Source organism: Cannabis sativa, chromosome 9 (genome assembly GCF_029168945.1).
Source record: "Cannabis sativa cultivar Pink pepper isolate KNU-18-1 chromosome 9, ASM2916894v1, whole genome shotgun sequence".
In the NCBI taxonomy this organism is placed as follows: Eukaryota; Viridiplantae; Streptophyta; class Magnoliopsida; order Rosales; family Cannabaceae; genus Cannabis; species Cannabis sativa.
In genome coordinates, this window is record NC_083609.1 from 8455565 (window position 1) to 8461621 (window position 6057).

General features: G+C 32.9%; 1 long non-coding RNA gene across 2 annotated transcripts; it reads left to right on the top strand.

Moving 5' to 3' along the window:
* The first annotated feature begins 552 nt into the window (after nucleotides 1–552).
* LOC133030873 (uncharacterized) lies at nucleotides 553–4562 on the top strand. Of its 2 annotated transcripts, XR_009684408.1 has the most exons (7): nucleotides 553–781; nucleotides 1088–1203; nucleotides 1312–2011; nucleotides 2474–2514; nucleotides 2619–2734; nucleotides 2821–2958; nucleotides 4270–4562. It is a non-coding gene; the product is annotated as an uncharacterized LOC133030873 (long non-coding RNA). The 2 variants fall into 2 exon arrangements; XR_009684407.1 differs by lacking the exon at nucleotides 2474–2514 and having other exon boundaries at nucleotides 557–781.
* Nucleotides 4563–6057: the final 1495 nt, after the last annotated feature.

Below are 6057 nucleotides of genomic sequence, written 5' to 3' on the forward strand. Positions count from 1 at the left end.
ATCCAATCCAATCCGCACGATCCAATCTAATCTAATCCGCAAAATGCGGATATCCGCACTTGTGCGGATTGGATTGGATTGAAAAATCTAAAATCCGCACTTGTGCGGATTGGATGTTGTTTGACCTCAAAAAGTAACCGATCCAATCCAATCCAATCCGCACTTAATTATATATATTTTTAAAAAATTATAATATGTAATATATATTAATTAAAAAAAGACACAAACTTCTAATTTCGTAATCTTTTTTAGTAATATATTGAGTTGGTGCATTTTATTTATTTTGTAATAAAAAACACAAGAAAAATAATTCTTATTCACATAGACACATACACATAAAGTTTAAATATATATATATACTAGCTTATTTATTTTAGTAATTAGATACATATATATTTTAGTGTAAATCTAAACATAAGTATATATATCTTTATATATTAAAAGTACCTATCTAACGGCAATTCTTGGTTTAACGATTCTTTTTTTTTTAACGGCAAGAGAACAATTCTTATTTTTTTTTAAACGTTTTCTTTTTAAGGCCGTTAACTGGGATTGCTCCTTAAAAAACCTTATTTCTATCGCAGATGGCCTTTTCTATTGGGATTGAATCCAAACAGACCATCAGAATCGAGCTCCCCTAATGCCTCTTCTCTTCTCCAACTCAAGGATGCCATTGCTCAATCGATTTACTCAACAACCTCTTCTTCGTCTCTCCGCCTCTCCCTCAACAAGAACGATGAGCTCTTCGCTTCTTCTCCTCACGGTTCGCTCCATTCCCTAGGTATCGCATCTGGTGACCTAATTTTCTATTCTGTTGTCTCTGAAATATCACTGAATGCCCTGAACCTCAAATTTTATATGCAGTTTCTCATTATCGCGATGCTCTCTCTGTTTGTTTTTTTTTTTTTTTGAAATCTCTCTCTCTCTCTCTCTCTCTCTCTCTCTCTCTCTCTCTCTCTCTCTCTCTCTCTCTCTCTCTCTCTCTCTCTCTCTCTAATTCGTCGTCGTTTGTGTACACCGGTGCTTGTTTTGTATTTGTTTTGATTTATGGAAATGTGAAATGATTGATGTGTTTTTTGTTTTTCAGACATACATGTTTAAGTACGATTCCGTTCATGGACCATGGAAGCATCATGAGCTTAAGGTCAAGGACTCTAAGACCCTTCTCTTCAGTGAGAAGCCCGTCACTGTTTTCGGTGTCAGGTACTGATCTAATTTCTTTACAGATCTGTCGTGTTTGTGTGTGATTTTTCAATGGGTGCTGGTGTTTTGAATTTTGAGTGGCTAATCTTTTTGGTTTTGTATATGAAGGAACCTAGAAGAAATCCCATGGGGCGAGACCCGTGCCGACTTTGTTGTTGAATCAATTGGAGTTTTCACTGACAAGGACAAAGCTGCTGCTCACTTGAAGGTTTGCTTCGATTTTCTTTTAATGATTTAATCTTAATTTTCTACTTATTAGGTAGAATTAGACTATCACGACTATGGTGACATATATTGTTATTGTTGGAACCTGCATTATTTGGAATTGATTTATTATTTAGGTCTTTTTATTATTTCATTGGTAATATAGACTTGAATTTGAATTGGTTCGCTATTGCACGGTGGTGCTAAGAAGGTTATCATCTCTGCCCCAAGTAAAGATGCACTTATGTTCGTTGTTGGTGTCAATGAGAACGAATACAAGCCAGACTTGATTTTTTGGCTCTCTTTTTGGCTTTCTTTTGTGTACTAATTCACTTGATTTTTTCGTTTACTGATCTCAACGATGGTAAGGGCTTAAGAACGAATCTCTGCTGTTGATTTTTCTTGTCTTTTGATGGAATGTTGGGTGTAGATTAAGTGAAAAATTTGTTAACGTAAGCTTATCAAGTGAGCAAGATACTGCCCAAAAGTTTGAGGAGGATACTATGGTTTGGTCTGCACTTGTAACAGAGGTTTATTTGGTTGACCTTCCTATAAGTTGGTCAAGTGTGAGAAATGTAATGGACATGAATGCTGGTTATGAAAGGTAAAGTTAACCAACTAAATTATTCCTTACAGTTTATTACCCATTGATTTAAACTTCTTTGTGCAAATAATAATGGAGAATATATGCGGAGCTGCTGTGGTAATAAACTGTATTTTCTTTTATGTTCCTATTTAGGGTATACATTTGGATAAACTATAATCTTAATTTTGTTTCTATATACGTGTAAGTTATAGTTATAGGGAATTTTTATTTAACTTTTTAAGAAATTATGAATAATTTACTGTGTTGAATTATTTCAGCATTTAAACAATTTGTTTTCAAGTGGTGCACCTTATTGTTTGAGTTCTGATTTTAAAACACACTAAATTATGTATAATTTTTTAAAATTGTGTTGAAAGTTCGTTCTAACTACAATATGACAGTTTTTTATAAACAAATTAAAATTATAAATTATCTTAATATCCTAAACTGGGGTTGTCACAACTGGTATTGTGAAAGCAGTTACCATCCCGATCCGCACCCGGGCTTACATTGATTACATGGTGAGTAATACACCTGCTTATATATATATGTACACCGGTGCTTTGTTTTGTATTTGTTTTGATTTATGGAAATGTGAAATGATTGATGTTTTTTTGTTTTTCAGACATACATGTTTAAGTACGATTCCGTTCATGGACCATGGAAGCATCATGAGCTTAAGGTCAGGGACTCTAAGATCCTTCTCTTCGGTGAGAAGCCCGTCACTGTTTTCGGTGTCAGGTACTGATCTAATTTCCTTACAGATCTGTCGTGTTTGTGTGTGATTTTTCAATGGATGCTGGTGTTGCTCAACTTCATTGAAACAGAAAGAGAGACCCCATCAACAATGTACGACGAGGAAGAAGATGCATTTTAATCTGATAGCTGATAAGGGAATCAATAGTTGGGTTTCTCACCAAAAAGAGCATTTCCCATGAACAATTTTCTCAATTCCTTTGAGAGAGGTAGGTACTTTACTTACAGGGTTGGTTTTTATTGTTGGCTTTCAAGTATTTGATTATGACTTACATGTTTTTTCGGAGCATCACAAAGATTAAATCTTGAAACATCATGTTAATTTCAGAGATATGTATTTTGATTTAGTAAGTAGTACCTAGAAATGCTAATTCTTGTAAAACAATTCAGTTAGTAGGAATTGTTTTTGAGTTATTGTTATCAGTTCTTGGTGTTGAATAGATTCTGAGATTTCATAGTTAGAGATTTTTGCTATAGGTTGTGCTCTTCTTTGAATGAATAAACTGAACTTTTATTCTTCAAGTTTGAAATATTGGGTATCCATCGACATCGCAGAGCGTCAAGTAGATTATATAAAGTGGGCTCCATGTTTGACATTACTCGCTATTTTGCTCTTTTGTTGGTAAAGTATGATTTTGAGATAATTGAGCTTATTGGACTACAATCTGATTTCAATTTAATAGTCTACTTACATAAAGTTGGAAACTTGAACTGAGAACAGAGTAATGAGATTAATTTGTATAGAATGATTCTACCTCAATATAATTAATTGGCATCCAATGGAGTAAACATGATATTTTAATGAGTATTAGCAAAGTTTTATTTTAAATCATTATCATACAGATTTTTGTTGGACGAATATAATATAAAACCTTTTTTTATTAAAGTGTTCATTCTCTTCCAACTCTATTGTCTCTAATAGGGAAATAGTTGTGAAGGGAGTTGTAACTTTAGGGTTGATGTCGGGAAAATGATAAAAAATAATTCTGACATGAGATTAGCTGAGAGAGATGACCCTGATGCTATCAATACAATTGTAGTAGTAATTGTATGCTGTAAGTTTCTAATGTGGAATTATACTTTGTAAAGTAGTTTTAATATTTTATTCTAGGACTTGATTTCTTCTATTTTCTTGTCTTTAAATAGTTTGTAAAGTAGTCTCATGGAGCATCGTGTTGCTTTGCCTCCATATGCTATGAGAAAGATTACATACATTGCACCAGCAAGTCAATATTCTCTACATGTTTGTTTCTTATTATTTTAAAATTCCATATAGATTAAATTTAGTTCCTTGAGTATTCTTCTTATTGTATTAGCCACAGGGTGATAATTTATCTCAAACATCAAATAATAAAATGTATCAAAACTTGCATAAAAAAAATGTATCAAAACTTTCATTTTTAAAATTATTGAATTGTTTTACATGTGCATGAAACAAAACAAACATTTCTACTTATATACTAAAGTAGTAGCAATCAATAAAGATTGGTTGTGTTAATCTGTTTCATTCATATTTGCAGGATACAGTGGTAAGAGTTGGGAGTTCTAAGGAGTTACAAAGAAAATTACCATGCTTTAGGTTTCTTAACTTTGCTGCGACACTGCTACTGAAGCTGAATTGTTCCAGGTTCAGTGAAGGCAAAGTGGAATCACAATTTTTTGGAGATAATGGATTTGGATCTTCATTTGATGCATTTGGTAGCGTATTTCAAACGAGATGTGTCTTTCCTTCTTAAATGATTTGAATGATTGATTTTATTCTTTCTTCCACGTCGAAAACAATAACTACTAACTATTGATCTGTTTTTTTTCACTTGCTCATATCTAAAATATAACTTAATACTCAAAGTAGATATAATATTGAGATTAGTAATTTTTATTATTAATAACAATGTACATATCATAAGTTTATAGACACAATTATGTTTTACATACCAAATACACGACAAGTTTACTTTTATAAAGCAAATCATTTAAATAATCATACTACTTTAGTTACCAAAATCTAAAAAAAAAAATCAAACCTTAAATAAAACTAACATTTACGTGGCTCGGCACTGTTAATTCTATTTTTGGCATATTTAATTGACAAAAATATTTTATTATTCATTGTATATTTTCGGCTGGTATACATTAATATGGTTTCCTATTTGGTGTATTCAAACTTGAAAGGAAAGTTGTCTAGCTTTTCTGTTTTTGGAAAAAAGGTAAAAATGGTAAGTTTGGTTACCCATTTCGTTTTTATCTAACCAGTTGTGTAATCTGATCTTGTGTTGAGTTTCCCATTTTCTTAGATCAGATTTCTTGAAGAGAAAACCGGAGCTAAACTTTCCTTTTCTATAAAAGGAAAGTTGTAGTTACTGCCCACGATTCTGTAGGTACAGAAACGGAAATTCTGATCGATTGAAGAATTATTTTAGGGAAGTTTCTAGTGGGTTGAGGTCTTGTTCAGACCGAATGTAAGCTGTCTATGAGATGTATATTCATTATAAATACATCTTATAGTAGCTAGGTTTTGTATCTCTTTCATACACTTAGAATTATATTCATATCTTAAGGAAAGAGTGTCTTCGTTATGTTAACTCTTTTATTCACTTTCATATCGTAAGAAAAGAGTGTCTTTGTTTTGTAGAGAAGAGTTGTTCTACTCTTACTCTGTTTATTTGTTGTTTGTATTGTCTTGAGTCTGTATTCAAGTCTACAACGAAGAAGAACATCAGTGCACCTTCGGGAGAAGGTATTTACAAGCTTTCGGGAGATTGCTTTTGAAGTCTTGCATCGGGAGGATACAAGCACACCTTCGGGAGAAGGGTTTTTACAAGCTTTCGGGAGATTGCTTTTGAAGTCTTGCATTGGGATGATACAAGCACACAACCTTCGGGAGATGGTTGTATAGGCTTTCGGGAGATAGCCTTTAAGCCTTGAATCGGGAGGATTCAAGCACTCTTCAAGGTGATCGAAGGGAGTTCGAGCTCTTGGAATTTTATCAAGATTCGGTTAGTAGGTGGAATACATCAAGCTTGCGGCATACAATAAGAGAGAGTCTATTTATGCATAAGTCAATTACTTTGTATTTTTGATACCGATCTAATGAATCTTATCTCTGGGCGTGGCCCCGTGGACTAATAACAATCTGAAAGGATTGTTGAAACCACGTACAAAAATCTTGTGTGTTTTTACTTTTATGCACTGTTTGTTTTTCTGGGTTTCTCTGGAGTTACAGAGTTGCATTCTGTAACTACAAAAAACTGTTTTCAGTACCAGTTTTATTATTCCGCATTTAATTAATCATTTAATTAAATAATCAA